The sequence below is a fragment of the Syngnathus typhle genome, linkage group LG2 (assembly GCF_033458585.1).
Source record: "Syngnathus typhle isolate RoL2023-S1 ecotype Sweden linkage group LG2, RoL_Styp_1.0, whole genome shotgun sequence".
NCBI classification, from domain to species: domain Eukaryota; kingdom Metazoa; phylum Chordata; class Actinopteri; order Syngnathiformes; family Syngnathidae; genus Syngnathus; species Syngnathus typhle.
This window is the reverse complement of record NC_083739.1, coordinates 7,643,805-7,663,050: the sequence shown is the minus strand read 5'-3', so window position 1 is coordinate 7,663,050 and position 19,246 is coordinate 7,643,805. Positions and strand designations below refer to the sequence as shown.

Sequence of the window (19,246 nt, the reverse complement as noted above, 5' to 3'; positions counted from 1 at the left end):
GCTAGTCTATATTTTAAACCTCACATCAGAAGATTAATGAAGACCAACACTTCTATGTTAATTTCTTATAATTACCATGATTAAATATGCACAGACAATATTTTGTAATGTAATTCGGTTGAATGTTTCAAACATGCAGTACAAAAAAGAGAGATGTGAAATGCTTTGTGCTTCTATCTTTGCCACTTTGACTTTATTCATTTTATCTAAAACTCTTTAGGGTAACTCCGGCGGGCATCAGGCAGCCCCCAGGGACCTCATGAGTAGTCCGTGAGCCCGTTTTAAAAAGAGCTCACCAGTGATGGCACATTGTGATTTCCGAGTAATAATGACAAAGGGATCATTTAAAAAGATGAAGACTGGCAGAAATTTACACAAATATTTTTTTTTTGTAATGTTTCATAGTGTTTACTTTTTACGTACGGCATTGGTTGTTTTAAAGTGCAATAAAAATAAAGTTGAGTTTGTATTTGAGCAAATGTTTTATTTCAGAAGTGCGTATCAAACTGGTAGCCCTTTCACATGAATCAATATTAAGATCTGTGCTTGTACTTGTTCCCAGACTTGGTAACCTTTCACAGGGAACAGAAAGGCTTGCTAACAAGTTATGGATGTTGAAAAGGCAAAAACTAATGGTTGACCCATTAGATGCATTTACTGCACGATGAGCCAGTCGCGCATCCTGAAATACACTATCTTCAAAAATTCAGTCTCATACCGCTATAATCTCTAAACTGTGTTGGCTTACATTTGATCCTGGGGGATTTCCTGCCGGAACACTCCAAATGATATAATATGGATTAAGGTTAATGTACACACTAAAGGCGTTTTAGCAACAGTGGTTAATCCAGAGTTAATGCTGAATGCTGTAACTAAATTTTGTATTCTATTGCTAGGTTTTCTCCCCACTGTCCAAGAGCATGAGCAATTCATTACACTGACAATAGCCTCATTGGAAAACTCTTTCATGACACTTTCTGAGAAATGATAATTTCATGTTCATTCAATTAATCTCAGCAACAGCCTTTTATTTTTTTTTAGTCTCGAGCATAATGCAACAAAGTTGTTGCTGTTTTGCTAATTAATTGAAATGTTGGTTGGCTTGATGAAAAAATAAAGGGGTGCAAATTTGCAAAAGAAATCACTTTGTGTCCAAACTTCTCTGTCAGAAAATTCAAAATGGGAAGTTGAAGCGTTTTTTTCCCCCCTCATGCTTCCAGTCTAATTGCACGTCAAGGTGAGAAAAATCAGCCCTCCCCGCATTACTACCCCAGGAGAGGCCGGCTGCCTCCTCTGTGTGATTCCTCAGTCCTGGCAGGCAGCTTGGACTCCAGGGTCCCTTTTGTCATTTCCACTTCAATTACAGCCGTTCTCGCAAAAGGGAGCCCCCGCTGCACTGCGCATTTCCAGGTGTCCCTTGAAAGACGGACCCTCCTTGGCCGGCGGGAGCATCGACATTTCGTTTGAAGAAGAGCATCTGATCCCGAGTGATCTGACAATGGAGCGTTCAGAAAATGCCTCATTTCCTGTCTGATTCTGGCCAAAATACCACCTTCCATGACAAACAGTGAGTAACGACACAGAGGCCTGACCCGACGTGTATAATCCTTTCATAATGCCCTCCATTTGAGGGCAAGGGGTCGAATAGAAACAAAATGGCAACATTACTTCAGCAAAAAGCAGTGTGGAGACAAGCAGATAAAGTAAATTGGTCTTGCTCTGACACAGGACTGGGGGTGATGGTGCTGATGACAGAAAGGGTCACTGGATGCCATGGTGTGAGTCCTACAGACATTTCGAGGGTGTGATTGGTGGGAAGGGAGAGGAAAGAAGGTGGTTGTCCTGAATGATAGATTTGGGCTCAAAGTTTTGTATCCTGTGATGGTGCGGAATTCCAAAGGGGAGGAGGAGACAAAGAGTGCTTTGGCAGAAAACATTCATAAGTGGCCTTCTTTCTGTGACATCTTGGAGTTAGCCAGATGTAGGCATTTTCTTCCACTAGCATATTAATGCAAAAGTGGCAACAAGGTCAGTGCGGATACTGTGTTGCGTGGTGTCAGACCATAAGGAATTAAGTCCATAAGGTATTAAGTTTTTATGGGCGTGGCCCAAAGTATGGATCACTTGCTAAAAACTTGAATATTTTTGGGAGGCTCAAATGAGTTATTACGGCTCTTCATGACATGTCCTAGATTTTAGAGAAGGTACTTTAGAGTTGTTTAAAAAGCTGCAGAACAATCTGAATACATATAAAATTATTCCAGCTTGGAATTGACTCATGAGGATGAGAGACAGCGAGCGTATAATTTTTTCTAAAAGGAAAGTGAAGTCAGAATGGAGCTACACTTCACAGATTTGGAAACAAAAGCAGCTTGCAACCATCATTTTAAGCAAATCTTTTATTTATCAAGAGATACTTTAATACAGGCAAATCTCCCAGGAGACCATCAAAATGGTGTTTGTTCAAGCATTAACGTTCGCATCATCAAAGAAAGAAAGCAATTTTCAACACTTAAGATTGGTTAAGCAAAAATACCAACCATGCGTGGAAAATCATGAAATGACCAATCGTATATATATACATACACACACACGCGCGCACACACACGCACAGACACACACGGCGTCTATATGGCATATCTATGGCATACCGCTATTTCAACATCCACCTGATGTGATATAATGCAACCAAGTTGGAAACGAGGCAGCAAAAATACATTGAATACAGAAAATACATAACTGTTACTTTCAACAGTGAATATCATTGGAGCTATTTATGTACATACAATAATTTGGTGGGCTTACAGTGCAGTCATCAGACTAGGTGGCAGTTTTGCTGACACTGCTCTGATGCAGGAACATCACCCAATATCACCCCAGTTCAATAAAACCCTCATTTGCATTTGCTACTTGCTGATCCCTGTGTGATCTTCACTCTATGACAGGAGTTAAGCTGCCAGAATGTAGCAGGTGAAGTCTTTAAAGAAGGCTGCAGTGAATCAGATTTTAGCTGAGACAAATAATTCTGTGCTTGAATTTATTACCATTTCATTCTAAACAGCACGGAGATGTCCTGGTGCACGCCATAAATCAACAAGCACTTATTCAACAATAGGATCGGAAGAGCATCTCCTGTATTCAACGTTCTTTTGACAATTTAATTTGAATCAAATTTGAATCCTGTTTTTACCATTTGAAACCTCAAGCAGCTTTATTTCTTAAACATTTACATGGTGTAAAACAATATATGCAGATAAACTTCTTTCTTTTCAAATAAATCAGATTTTCTATTAACTCGCTTAAAGCCATTCTATTTTATAGTGTTGAAACCAAATGTGGGATGAAAAACTGCCCACAGGCACAAAGTGTTCCTCACTCATCAGCTCTTCACCACCCACTGCACTACAAAGAATGTCCCACTGAGGCCACTTGCCATGGTTTATGCTCTTAATGGCTCTCTTTAATTCCATTGTGATTCATCTGCAAAAATCGAATAACTGCCTGCAATTTTTATGAGGAAACAAACGTTTCTTCTTGACTGTGGAAAGACTTCCCGACACCCCTAAATGAATCAGCAGATAGTCAGACCAACATGTCATTGCTGTTGGCTGCTCATCACTCACAACGAAAAACGGCGCTTGACAATTCAGGCGCAGTGTTTGCATTTTATTCTGGATAAAGTGCTCTATTCAATAACATAATGACACATGAAGAAGATGTAGGAGGTCACCGCACAATATTCATAGGGGAAATGAATGTGGCCGCTGGACATGATAAAGCACCCTTTGAAATGTCCTTGATAAATTACTATGACACTCTATGCAAATAGCTCAAATTGCTGGACCTATAGCATGAATTGCTAAATTGCCCCATCGCTGCAGCCAGAGAAAGCTCACATCAGCAAGTGTGACCTGTAAATCTCATATCTATCAAATTCATTTCCTGTACACGCACTTGGAAAAACATAATATAATCTATACAATAGGTACTGTACCTTCACATCGCTCAATATTGTTATATGATCATCATAACTAGTCCCACTTCCAAATTATATTAAACATTTTACACTCTTATGTGTATCTATCTATACTTCACAAACCATATGAAATACTATGTATGATGAGCATATATGACAAACAGCTCCCCGGCCACACATTTGTGTCATAATGTAAATGCAGTTAGGTACTGAGGTGTTTTAGCAAATTTCAGTCGCTTCAGTTAATTTCATACTTTGTCTTATCGGACTGGTATTGAGTCCTTTATTTGTCCCATATGGGAAAAAGAACTGCCAATGTTTATATTCCTAAGCGTGTACAAGCAAGTTTAAGGGGAGGTGCAGTACTATCTTAAAACCTGATGTAACTTGGGGCTGAAGAAGTTTGGGCTTGTTAGCATGTCATTTTTTTGCTATAGTTATTCGAATAACTCAATCTGTTACGTCAGGCACATTGTTAGTTTCTTGTTTATATGAAGTTAGCATACCGTTCAGCCTGTTGTTGCCTATTCTGTTTTTATTTAAAATTCCCTGTCAAGATGACATGTCTGTTCTTGGTGTTGGATTTTATCAAATACATTTCCCCCCAAAATGAGACTTATACGCCGGTGCGACGTGTATATGTCTTTTGCTTCTTTATTATGCATTTTATGGCTGGTGCAACTCCGGAGCAACTTATAATATGGAAAATACGGTAAACTATAGGACTTTAATAATGAGAGTTGGACTAAAATTAAAAATCAGTTTGTAAATAATATCAGATATAAACAGACAAAACATGACAAACACTGCACGTAAGGTGCTCATTTCCTCATTCTCTTGATTCACCCATGGAAAGGAAAATCTTTTCAATATTTTCAGCGGTTGAAACGGATCCAAATAGAGATGTCCACATACATTTTGGGGCCAATTGATCACTGTTATTTGGTATTATTAGCCAAGTATTTACAATGATTGAAGGGCACAATAGCGGACTAATGAAATATGAGTTGTTTTGGTCGCTGTTTTTCGAACATCACTTTGGGGGATCTTTTTGGTGAGGAATTAGCGTTTTAACATGGCAAAAAGATCAAAAGTCGATTTAGCACGATATGGCTCATTTAATACATTACAACAATCTTATAATTCAAAAACGGAAAAAGCATCTCTGCTTTTTCTCAGCATTTCCGCATAATTAGCCCATACAAGATTGATGCATATGCAATAAAGGTGAGAAAGCCTTTCATTAAACAACATGATTTTAGATGAAAACCACCGTGGCAACAATTTTTATTTCAAATTTCCCTCAGTAGGGAGAGCATAGCTCATGATGAAGGGCCATTTAAACCCAGGAATAGGCGTAATCCTTGACTGAGCAGCAATTTGATAGGAAGCTGGAGTTAGTGTTGCATATCGTACCTGACGCTGGCTCCATTCCAACACAATAAGAGTGCCAACTTCCTATCCCTGAAATAGAGAAAAAAAAAGAATCTGTCAGTGGAGCCCACCGAAGATGAACATTTGAGAAAAATAGTTGGGGTGAGTGGGTTTTCAAAACGGTTACACAGTCTACCATCTCATTAAAAAATTTCATTGCTGTTCACATACCAGAAGAAAACAGAAGTGAAAAAGAAAAATAAGAAATACGAGAATAAAAAAAAAAAGAATACAGAGAAAATGAAAAACTAGAAGAATATAAAGAGCACGAAGAAATAGAAAAATAAAAAGAAGAAAAATAAAAAGAAGAAGAAATAGGAGACTAGAAAGAAGAGGAATAATGAAGAAGAGAAAAAAAGAAGTATCAGGTTTATCATTTTACAGATATACATTACACAGATGTCGCTATTAGGAAAAAAAGATAAAGGTTCAGTCCTGTTAAATCGTCTATCCAGTGAGTGAGGGCGGGCGTAGGAGTCACCAAAAACCATCCCATTAAAATCAAATTTTTAAATTAAAATTTAAAATTATGGAGAGTGAGTTTACTGACATATTCACACAAGTGACCATTTTTTGGGTCCACTCCAAACTGATGCTAAATGGCATTTTTAAGCAAGCACGCTGGACGTTTTCATCTCCAGCTAAGTTGCATCCCATAAATCACATCTCATTACAAACATTGAAGTAGTAGTTTATTGATAGAGACACATTGAAATCTGCTGAAATAATAATTTACCAAATGTATTTTGATTCACCTTAATGATCATTGACAACCATGTATTCAATAAATGACATTGCTAGTCCATAAATTAAAAGAAAATGCTCAGTTACTGTTATGAGTACTCATAATTTTTCAAAAGAAAACAAAGTAAATGAATGCAACACTGCCTGAAGGAGAAATACATATTTGATGCACAGTAATGGTGGCAATTGGAGAAACCTTAAAGCCTTGTTACAACAAGTGTCAGTTGTTTAGGTCTAGTAGTGCTCAAAAATTCATGGAGGAAGTTTAGTATAATGACTGAAGAGTCAAAGATGTGGACATGCAATGTTGTTGTCGGACAGCAACAATATCTGCAAACCAATGAAAGTTTGGCTTTGCTTGAAGTAGACCAAGGGATGCATTTGGTTTCTCACCAGCGATAACTCATTTGTATGCTGCAGGCTCTGTTATCTACGGCAACAAACAGATGAAGGAGGATGTATCTATTGATGAATGTGCTTTCATGAGAACTTAACATTCAAGACTCACTTATGTCTTCAAAAGGTCAAATTTATTTCTCTCATATCAAATGTAGTTTCTCACTCCATTAAATTGCAGAGGCTATATTTAAACTCACTTTTTGGTACTAATTCAACCTAGAGATGACATCAGACACTGACACAAAGCTAACATCAAGTCAAATGAACACATTCAGCATATTATCTTTCAATTACAGAAGTCTTGCTCACTTCCTTTCTACTGAGGCGAGTCAGCTCACTATGTTTTTTGATGTGAGTGATATATAAATTGGTGTGTGACTTGATGCGGGGAATTGCACCGCTAATTGGTAATTGAATAAAATCATCACCCTGTGAATGATAATTTAGTCCAATTGCAAGTAACCAGAAAATGTATTACTATTTCTTGCACCAGTCCTGGACTATTTTGAAGTGAGTGAGTGAGTGAGTGAGTGAGTGAGTGAGTGAGTGAGTGAGGTATGAATATTTTTGTTTGTCAAAAGCAGACATCCAGGCAAATTAATAAGAAGTTTTTCAAGTTTTATATCTTCTCTTAAGTCTTTCATTAGAATAAAACATGCATGCCGAATTAAACATTAGTAATCCACCCAAGCCATTAAAAATAAACAAACAAAAATCTACTGCCATCCAAAAATATTAACAAAGTCCCAAAATGTTAAAAGCCCTCACAGAAAAAGTCTAGATTCTTGAAATGCGATGAAATCAGGATGATAATTAAAAATTTGGATCAGAGAAATAATTCTATTTTAAGAAAAGATTGTGTAAAATGTGTCTGGAATGTATTTAATTTCATAAATATGGACATATGGGTCATTAAAAATACTGTTTCAAAAATAGTCAATCATAAATGACGATACATTTGTGATATGCTTTGACAAAACCAGGCTTGTGTGAGTTTTTGGTATATGTTCATTCATTCATTTGTTCATTAAACATCCGTTTTATCATGAGATTTCAGGGTTCAGATTAGCCTCAAACATATACGTAGATTATTTTAAAACAGAAATTACGGCATTCATGCAAGATGCATCAATAATCTCAACTGGCTCGTGAGGCAGCAAAACCTCAACCCCATCCATCATGACATGGAACAGAGAATGTCGAAGAGGCCTGCTCATCTAACATCAGTGATCTTTCTGACCTCACAAATGCCCTTCTGGATGAAGTAACAAACATTTCCCACTGGGCGGGTCTCCATTTTTCTTCACTTATATTTTTCTATAGGTATAATGGCGCCACTGTACCAACACTTTGGTCGATATAGTTGAGATCGACTTCTGCCTGCATCAACAACAGCACCAGTGATAATGTTCAGAGAAAGTGAGGAAGCAAGTTCAAGTCAGAGTGGAGCCCTGTGACTTTCCTGCTAATAGGCAGAGAGTAGAACCCTCTGGATAATTGGAAAGCCCTTCCTACCCTCCAGCTTGAGTGGCATGCCTCAGCCACGTCGAGTCAGTCACCTGATCGGAGCTCAGCTACTACGAACTGTCGGCTCAAATCCAGAGTAATCACACACTTCCATTAACAAGCGACTCACTACTGAAATGTGTTCTCAGAGAGGCGGCACGTCCAGCTCACACAGTCGCACAACGACGCGTGCATGCAAGAGCGCACACGCCTGTGAGGCACACACACACACACACACAGACGCAGACGCTCTAAGGAGGCAGGCAGTCACCTGGCAAATTAGCTTATTTGACAGATGCACAGACATACTCATTGGTATATTACAAACAAGCTCCAGTAGCATTGCAACTACTGCAAAATGCTAATTCAGACCTCAGACATTTTCCTTGTGGAATCATGCCGTGCCTGTGTTTTTTTCAGATGCTGGAAAAAGTAACACCCCCTTGTCAGTATGTTAATTACTAGAATGTGAATAATGACTACCATTCCATGATGATTGCAATCGTTTTTTTCCTCTGTATCAATAAGGACCATGTAACTATATATAAATCTCAGGGTTCGATTTTATGATGGACTTCATCTCACGGTACAATAATGATTATCATGGGAAGGTCACAGTAGATGTGTGTATGCTACAAAACATTATTATTTGTCAAAGGTTTTGGGTGAACAGAGATATGAATCTAATTTACAGCTGAGATCACGCAGTTCATGCATCAACATAGCCTTTTCAGGATTGGCTAGGTTTAGCACTTTTATTATTAGTCTTGTGGAATCATTGATAATGAAGGTTTAATTGCCAGTCCCTTCGAACTGACTTCCCTATAACATGAATTCTATGCTTTGCAATATATGAGCAACTGAGGAATGCCCTATTTCTTCCCCCTCATGGCAGTATGAGCCAGCAGCTGCGCACAAGACCAATAAATAGGTCGGAACATCTCAGTGACCTCTGAGCGCACGCAATCATGTTTAATGAGTGAGGTGCTATCCAAGCATTCTTCAGTATCCATATGTCATCTCGATTGTGCAGCAGGCAACACCACGCATCAGCCTACTCCTTACTGCTGCCTCAGGACAGAATTGAAAAGTTTAAGTAAAATTGAAAGTATTTTGAGTGACAGTTTTTCAAAGATTGAATAGAAAATAAAGGACATGCATAGGCACCAAACAATCAAAAGGAATTGACAAAGGTCAATGGACTATCTTCTCTTTGGTTTTATTATAACTGTCTGCACTGTCATTGATTTTTAGCCTTCCCCACCCCAGCGAGCCTGTCAGAGCATGACAGAGTACACCTTTTGATCCCAATGAGGCCTCTCTGCTCCACTGTCCGCCTCCCAGCCAACATCCCTTCTGTGGTGCTGTCGTAATTTGAGGAAAAGTTCTGAGCTTCCTTTGTCTACTCTGCCCACACATTCCGACAAATGAAGTCTTGCAGTCTTGTTCTGGCGTCCTAGCAGACAGTCTAACAGCCACCCAAAGTTGAGCCTCAGTCACAAAGGCGCCACCTGCCACCCTCGGCGCCTCTTTTAATCAGCGCTGGATTTTCTTTCCACTTAAAACAATACAATTAGTCTGCACTTGGGGCTCACCCTTCACTCTGAACAGCTAATAGCTGCAATTGCAAGACTGAGAGGCACAAATTGTAGCATAATCAGATGCAACTAATTATACTGCTGTGTTGATGAGGTGAAGACATTTAATAGCCACCGCCCCCCCCCCCAAAAAAAAGAAACACATTATTTGTCTCCTCTTGCGTTTGGGTTGCCAGCGCTGAAACAATCAATCCAATCATGCATTTAAGTGTGAAGAATGTGATTTCATGTTCACGCGTAATGGAAATAAAATGATGTTAAAATTTCATATAACGATGTATCAAGTGCCAACAATTATTATGGTTGTCACGATTATTCCTAAAATACACACAAACATCGCAGATAAATACACACACAGAGAATTGCAAGACCTTGTATTTGCAATAAAATGGTACATGGTTTTCTCCCTTCAAGGTAATCAAAATGCTTTTTCCTCATGCACTTCATGATGACAGAGCATCGGATGAAATTCAGTAGCTTGCTCAAGGAGACTCAAACCCACAATCATAGCATTAGGAGACAAGCACTAGAGACCCACTCTGATCCTTTGCATCATTACATGTTCAATTACAGTCATACGCCCCTTGATGGAAACCATCACAATTATGAGGGGTGTTAATTTCCTCATGCTACAGTCTAAGAGAAAAGAGACGATGGGGGTTGCCGAGCTGCACGAGTTGATTGGATCCTTCGTTGCCACGGGCAAACTGTTGGAATTTAATGTTGCAAGCAAGGACAGAATGTTCTGTACCATCCTCCAGTGAACTGCTGCCACAGGTCAGAAAGTGCACAATAATGAAGATGACGTTACAAAAATGATCATGGTAAAACATCAGTCAATCCAATGGGATTGTATAAGTGGACAATATATTTCATAAATCCTGCAACACATGTTTAGAACATCAAAGTGTGCATCAAGATTGTTGGTTTTAATCTAAGATCTTGCTTTCTTCTGTTGAATGCAAATTTTCAGCTTCAAGTGAATTAACAATGTAAAATAGTGTGTCAGGGTTCTATCTTTGTGATACCAGCCCTTCTACCAGACCAGCCTTTATAAGTTTTTTTTATTTTTATCATGCATGCTATAAAAAGGTCTGCAGCCTTTTCAAACGGTCAAGACAAGGGGAATTCCACCATCCAATGCACAACTGTTGAATTTGCTACAACATAAAATGTGAGTTTAATTTCCAGCCAATTCCCAAATGTGCTGTCCACTTCTCATCAAGGATGTATTAAATCCAAAGAACTAATTTTGTTGGACAATGCACATATAACAAGATAGTTACCTGAACCTACATTTGTATACAAGACCAATTAAAATGCTGAAAACTCTACGGAAAACACTTGAAAATTGTGTTCCAGCTGCATGTTCAAACGTATAGGCATCTAAGGACTTAATGGGCCTCATTCAGCAACAGTGCATACACACAAATTTGTGCTAAATAATGCATACGCACGTTTGAAGCGCAAGTCAGTGATTTATCAATATGTGCGTACTCTTCACACACTTTAGAACCCCCTCAGACCACACTTAAGCAGAAATAATAATGCATCACCTTTCAAAAAAACAGCCAACACAAATCTTTTACCCACGACGTATTTAAACTACAGTCGATCATAAAAAAAACATTTTAACGAGACTAAGATATCAGGAATTTGCAATCAGGTGGACCAATGTCCTAAATGACTGTGAAAATGACACTTCTCATCACTTTTACTCTCATTTAATTCAAGTGCTCCAATGTGCAGTATATACTGTTTGTGTGTACCCTGTGAGAGTACACGCTGTGGTTGCACAACTGGAAAAGCTTATTAGCTAGTTATCCAAGGCTTCAATGAATCCTATCTATCATGTCCACATGTATGGTACAAATCTCAAATTTACAGTTGACAAACGGAGAAATAATATTGTTATCATAAGTTGGCAGTTTCTTCGTTTAGCAATGTTGCTTCATGGATATTTAGAAGGTCAGGCGAGCGTACCCAAACACGATAAGCGACTCTACCCAAAAACCTTTAGATTAAAATTAAAAACATTTGATAAAGTAACTCCTCAAATCTCAGATTTTGCGCTGCACAGGGGATGAAAATGTTTGGGAAGCACTTCTCTAAGCAATGTTCAACAACTCTGACTCAGGGGGGGAGGGAAAAACAACCAGTGATTGCTGAAGGAAGCTTACAAAAATGAAAGAAGAGCTTCTTGTACATGAAGATTGTGTAGTGATTTCAAAGTAATCATTTCTCGTCTAGCACAAAGCTCTTAAATCAATAGCTTCATAACAGCACAAAAACTACTGTTGGGACACAAAAAAAGAACAACAACAGAGCAAAACTAGCGAGATATGAGTGCAGACTTTGAATACTGCCATTTCAGGGCAAGAGTTATTTGCAGACGCCTGATAGACCCAAAATTCCTAGGACAAATTCATTTAGCAATCAAATTGTGTCTTCTGTTTGGCCACTTCAGCTCTTCATGGTAAGATTTGGAATTTAGTTTGTGTTCAACCAGAGGTGTGTTTCATTGTGATAACCAATCAGAAGACTGAAAGAGGACAATCAATCAATCATTTGATCTGAGGCGACCGTTATGGGGGGGGGGAAAGCCAAGCCATGTGCTTAATTCTATTCTGTGACAAACGGATTAAGTGACAATAATTGGCACCGATCTTGCTGTTTCCTGAGTCACGCTTTCTCTCGCACAGCCTCAGAATACAGTCTTGTTGACAGCTTCACTGGAAAGAGAGCAGAGGATCCATCCTCATCATCATCACTGCCATCATTATCAACAAATTTCTCTTCAACAGAGCCCAAGATGGACGTTCCTGAATCATTGTCATTGTCTTTAAATTAAACATGGGTGTGTTGGTGGCAGCAGGAGGGAAACAACGGATGGTTCTGCTATCACGCGGCAGCCAGGGAGAGAGGTGAGGACAAGCTAGCAAGATCCACTATCCAGGGTGAGAACATAAGACGTTGTGTGGGAAGCAAGCCTTCAGTGTTGGGCTGACTCATTCATCAATCCTGGGCACGTGCCGTTTCTCTTTGTGGCCTGTGTCGCTCCATGACATCAACATCGCATTGAAAATTCCATGCAGTCGTCTCCAGCACAAATACATTCATGAATGTATGACTGGATAAGCAGCAGAAAACACTAACAGTTGGCGATGAATGCCAAGTATTTGAAAGGCTGCGGCGGCTGCAGTGCACCATGCGGCTCAAAAGCAATGTTATATAGCTCAACCTAATGTGACAGGACTTAGTGGGATCAACTGTCTAGATCAATTGGATTGTATAGGGGGATTTGGCCTCTTTGAAATAAAAGAACGTAAGAGATTTTCTTATTGTTCGGGTTGGCCTGGCCACTATTTTGTAGAAACAGTAAATATGGCATAGCCCAAGGCACAGAAACAAAACCTGCCAGTGTTGTTGTTCTTTCGCCTGGGAAGAGGAGGTGGAGGCATGAACAAGACAAACAGTCAGAGGTTATGCAGGATTCTTCAATTCCACCATGAGTGATTTTTCAGTCCTATGCTTCCAACTGGGGGGTAAGAGTTTGGGAGATGGAATTTTTCTGTTGCTTGAAGAATCCGTTCCACTGTACTGCTAGTCAAGATGAGCTCATTTTGGGAAATTGAGATTGATTTTGAACCAAAGGGGGCCAGAAGCTGCGGGAAAACAGTGGGCTGTCAGAATAGGAAGATAAAAGGCAAGGTTTGTATAGTACGCCTTGCAATGTTAGGTTGTTAGAAAAGTGCTTCTCAACTAAACGTGTGGGGTCATAAACGTTGAAGATTTATAATGATTTTTTTTAATGAATAAAAAAAGGAAAAAAAACCTAGTACGGAAAACAGTTTGATTTGGGAATATACCGGATCCACCTTGCATGCCGACTTCTTGTCTGGGTCGTGTAATTTCTTTAGCTGCGTGAATATAAGCTTGGAGCATCTGGAAAAATCTTGCGGGGTTCTGCATACGGACTACGTACGGACCACAGACTTCTGTGAATGATCAACTCCAATGCGTTGTTTCCCTTGCGGCGTCCATACAAAGACCGCAACGCATCCGTTCCGCAGTCAATGTCAATTAGCCGTAACATGCATACTGATTGTCAACATAATTGTAAATTAATTATCAATCTGGCATGTAGTGAAAAACCTTAGACAAACACAATTTGTTACTCTTGATTTATAATCTTTCATTCGTCAGAGAAATCATGGGTGCAGGTTATTCAGAGACTAGAATATCTATTTTGAACAGTTATCGAAATCCCAACTTGGGCAAAAATTGTATGTCCATTCAAGATTGGATGGAATGTGTCATTTCTATCAAGGGAAAGAAAGGGAAAAAAATCTGAAACATTATCACTCATGTGCAATGTTCTCTTTTGTGCTATTTCTGTGTGAGCTCCTGCTACCGACATTTCCTGAGGGAGCCATCCCAACGGATGAATACAGTTGAGTCTAAGTCTAAAATTATGGCCTGTTAAGGTATAATGTGTGTTAGATAATGACAAGTTAACTAAAGATCGGTTTCAATCAAATATATATGGTACGCTGTATACTATATGTAAGACAATTTGAGGGAGTGTCAAATATTTCCAAACCTAAATAAAATTCTGACATCACAGATTCTGACATCACAGTTTTAAACATCTTTAAACATCATATCTAAGTCCTGCAGCACGAATCCAGCTAAAGTGAGTGACAGTCATCAAATAAGATCTTTCAAATGATTGTATTACAAGACAGAACTGAATTTGCGTCAACACAGCATTTTCTTGCTAACGCTAAATCCAGATTGACATTCATCAAAAGGCTTATAAGCAAATTTCATGGGAAGCGAGAAGCGATTATACTGAAGCCCTCAGCTGCACACAGCGCATCAAAATGCCACCCAGGCATCTACCCCTCCAGGTGGTGGATGCATCACGGTTATGAAAACTGAACATGTGTTCATGGGTCTGATGACTAACAAGGTACTGTGGGAATGTGTGGTACACATACACACACACACAGGACTCAGCAAACATGGTCCTTAATTAATGCAAAATCCAGAAAACGTGCCGGAATTTGTGTGTAGAGGACTCACCATTTAGCACTTCTTTTGCTACCATAAATTGAATGTTTGCTGCATGATATAACACAATGGAATTGTTGTCTTTATTTATAGGAGACATGTTATTTCAGTTTTCAAATTTCTGGCTTCAACTGATCTTTTACAAAGCCTTATCTGAACCCAGATTGTAAGTAACTGGTTTGCAATGAGTCAGAAAACAATTTTTTGTGAATGTTTTAGTAAGAAAGGCTCAATGCAAGAATTTGCATTGCATGCATCTTTCTCCTTTGTGGGGCATGTGTTCAAGGATGGGTTGAGTGAAATACTACACATATGCTTCATATTTATCATGTACTGACACAAGCGCTCAACTAGAGATAAGAACTTTACCAAATTTTACCGATCCCGTCCTCTGTCCTTCATCCCTGATTTGGGAACCCTCCCATCCTCATCCCTCTGTCGGCGTTCATAATATAGTTCCTGTCCGTCCTTGTTGTTCAATAATTTCGTCACTGCTCAGTCCATAAAAAAAAGCCATAGTTCAACAGATGTGAAAAGCATTTTAATTAAAAAGGTGCATATATCTACACCAGACGGCAGCTCATTCATTTTGCAACCTTAAGTTTAAAATGGAAGCTACAAATAGCATTTAGCAGCTTGACTGGTTATGTGGAAACTTTCCTAATGGAGAATCCAGCATACAAACATAGTTAACATGCAAAAGACAAGCAATGGTCGTGATAGTTCACATTTAGTTTGCATTGGAGGATTACACACATCAGACAAGCAACAAACCCACTTCCATCTTTTTTTTAAAAAAAATCATGGTCTATACTCGGACGAACTGAAATGCCCATGATTGCACTCAACCCAAACCCTAACTGTCACACAAGCAAAGGAAAATTAGCCACTCTCTTGAATAAACACACAGCATAGACATCATTCCAGAGGTGATGCGTTGTCGACGTCTCGCACCTTTTTCCCATCTCACCTCTTGTGCTTTCAATTATTATGAACGAATCAGTTTGATTATAATACTGTAACTACAGACAATGTTTATTATCCATTCTGTCCAGAATTCACCCAAATTACAAATCACTACAAATTAGGCACAAGCGTGCAATTTCGTCCCATCACTGTGACCTTTCCACTAATTGGACCAAACATTGCAGCTTTCAGCAACTTAGCAGCCCTCACTGACAACAAATGAAACGGACTTCTTTACTTTTGGTGGGAAGCTGCAGACAGGTGCAACTCAAAAGTTTCTCATCTCCCCCCAAATAAATATCCCTACAGACAGCGGAAAACGCATTCTTGATGACACAAGAATAGTCATAAACAGTTTTGCATCCTCTGCAAATCTGTGGCGTACAAATGAAAACAATCGTCTGACAAATTCTTTACTACTGTGAAACACAGAGAGAATAGCTGAAACAACACCACAAAGCAGATACATCACTTTGATGGAAGTCTAAATCTGTTTTAAGGCCTGCGAGAACAGCTTGAACTCAATTAAATAGTCATGGTTTGCAATAGCGTTAGTTGTACTTTAATCACATAAAGCTACTTGTTGCTGTGACTAAATCCGTGGATGCGAATGCTTGTCATATGGAATTAACTTTTTAAATGCATGTGACAGTGACTCATATTTAATATGCAGTCAGCCAAAATAATATATGCTCACATTAAAAAATAAAAAAATTAATTCAGTACTGGTATTGAGGTAGTTTATTTAAGTATAGTATCAATGTGTTTCTTTAAAGGTCCCATGCCACCAAGATATCACCCCCCCACCCCCCAATGTTTCATGCATAATATTGGTCAAAATGACTCTGTGACATGAACGATGGGGGTAGAAGGCGGTCTTCAAGTGGCCACTTGACAGCACAGATCTGTGATGTCCCTGGCCATCTTGAAATCATCCGCCCGTGGAGTTCTGCTTGCTGTTCAGAATGCATTAAATGAGAATGAGATGAGCCACTTCAATTGGCAGCTGATCAAGTGCACAATGACACTAAATGTCCTTTTTTAAATGCACTACCCTGCGCCATTCCTTTGGTCAGGGAAGGCTGTTTTGAATTAGGAGTGTGGTCACGTGATGAATTTAATTCATAACTCCATTAACAGCTTTAGGTCGCCAAACCTCCGAAAACTATGACCAAGATTCAGATGCACATATTGCCCACTTTAACCTGTTATAATAATTTTTAAAACGATCAGCATCCATGTCTTCTGTCCCTGTCGTTGACTTGTGACCTCATAGCACCAAAGTATATATATATACATATACATATATATTTTTTTTTATTCTAGCATGCAACATATACTCATGTGAGAATGATTAGAATGGTGCCAAAAATTTGAGCCAAGAAAAACCCTGCACAGTAATGATGAATTAAATATGTATTTAGGGAATCTTAACCATATTGTATGCACTGATGACAAGAACAAAATTAAACAAGCTAGTCAAAACAGTCAGTATCTCTTGTTGTGAATAAACCAGATTCTCTTGGTTTATTTTTAAACCAGAATGACAACCAACATAAAAACTATCATTCCCTTACAAGATATATTTTCTTAAGCTCGCTATGAAAAAGATTTCTGTGCATTTACAATAAAATACAACTTTATTCATATAGCGCATTTCGCAACAGCTGCAGCTGTCACAAAGCGCATTTGAATGAACGATTCAATTCTTTCAATTCTTAACACATGTAGCTACTACCTTGATATTTGTTGTGTTTTGTGCATAAAATTCATTAATCTTATATGAATTTCCCAACTGATAGGTCAATGATCTTTATTTCCCCCAAGATGCACCTCACTGTCTGTTGTAATTCAAATTAAACCAAGACATAACAACTTTAAAATTGAAGAAGAGATAAGTTATAGAGCTCCACAAACATTTACAGGATACATCGTCCTCAGCTAGCATGGACAGCTTGTTTATCTTTCACGCAAAAGGTGATACGTGATGGACAGCAGGGATCATTTCCCTTGTGAATGTGCCCTAAAGCCTGCCTCATGGTTGGCAAATACTTGCAAGTCTTTTATTACAGAGTCCTGCTTGCGCTCATCAGCATTCACTCTGGGGAGCGCCGAATGCTAAGGTGGATGCTCAGCGACTTATTGGAAAGCTAATCTCTTCCTGGGAGGCCTTTTCAGCCTGGTGGACAGCTGAGAGTGGAAAAGGCAATAAGCCATGTAGGACAGCAGTTGATGATAAAGCTGAGTGAGGAGGCAAGAGAAGCAAAGGGAGGGAGGGGGGCAGGATTGCCGGTCCAACAGTCATTTCAGTAACAAAGGTCCATATATTTTGCTGAGTTGAGGAATTGCTGTTACACTAGTGAGAGCCTGCTTTAATTCCTACAGCCTCACTTTTATTAGAAGGTGCTTGTAATAAGTGCAGGGCTTTCAAAATTAACGCATAGCCTGCTGGTGAATTCAGACTATTTCACCAAGTACTGCGAACAGTACCAGTATTTGGGGAGAAAACGTAGCAAAAGCACTCAAATTCTGTGTCAGAAGCAGAAGGCATCCAACATGGCAAGTGGAACCAATACAAAGACAGCAAGACAGAAGTGGCAGAATTAGGACTGTATCGGGGCCATCACGTAACAACAGATGCTGGCCTGGCCAGGTCAGGTCAGAATATTCACTTAAACCAATCAAGGAATTTTAATGCATCAGGCACACTGTATTCTTTACTATTTAAACCCTTCCAATAAGGGGGGGGGGGGGGTTTGGGGTGATTGATAAGAGCAAAGTCAGCAAGTACAAATGTACTTCAGCATCCACTCCCTCAAAGTGAGAAAAAGAATTGAAGAAAGGTGACGATGAGGCTATTCAGTCATTTCATTTTCTGTGCTCTGAAATTTGGTTCTTTGGGCCTTCTTGTCATGTATGAGGTACATGCATGTCCTTATTCATGTTGGCATTTGTAACCGGTATACTCAACTTGAGTGATCCAACTACCTGATGATGTAATCAAGTTGCAAGATTCCATGCAAGGCTATTATTAATAAGTACGTACACACAAGCAGAGTAATTGTAAAGGATGATGACATTTACTTTAAAAAAAACTAAAAAAAAAACTAACATTGCCAGATGGACAGCAAGCATGCCTATGAGAATAAGAGTGGGAGGAAGATGTTATAAAGTGGCCTGATGTTCTTGCAAGGCAGGGTCAGAAACATCATCAGCTCGTTTTATTACACTATGGCAGTATGGAACACACGTATCGGACTTTTCAAAATACGCTTCCCCAAACACTCCACTGTAGCAAAACTCCAAACATGCAAACGCCAAACAGGAGACAGAATCGAAGCCACAACCTCTGCATTGTGAGGTGAACGTGGTAACCGGTGCTCTAGCGTGCCACCCGAGTGAGAAAGTTGAGGAACGTTTAAAAAAATAAAAATAAAAATAAAAACATTTGAAACCAGGTGCAAAGGTAAATTGGAAAGAGAAGAATGGCATGATGGAGGACAAAAGGACAAAAGGGAAAGGTTCAGCTGTTCACTCGCACTTGGTG

The 19,246-nt window shown here is 39.2% G+C and overlaps 1 protein-coding gene across 2 annotated transcripts in view; it reads right to left on the bottom strand.

Moving 5' to 3' along the window:
* The window catches only part of LOC133150234 (beta-1,3-galactosyltransferase 1-like), a 53,333-nt gene that overhangs the window by 23,845 nt on the left and 10,242 nt on the right, over positions 1 to 19,246 (bottom strand). For both annotated transcript variants that reach the window (XM_061272625.1, XM_061272624.1), the window contains exon 2: positions 5,393 to 5,440. The gene's annotated coding sequence lies outside the window, so the exon portion shown is untranslated. The remainder of the gene's footprint in view (positions 1 to 5,392; positions 5,441 to 19,246) is intronic.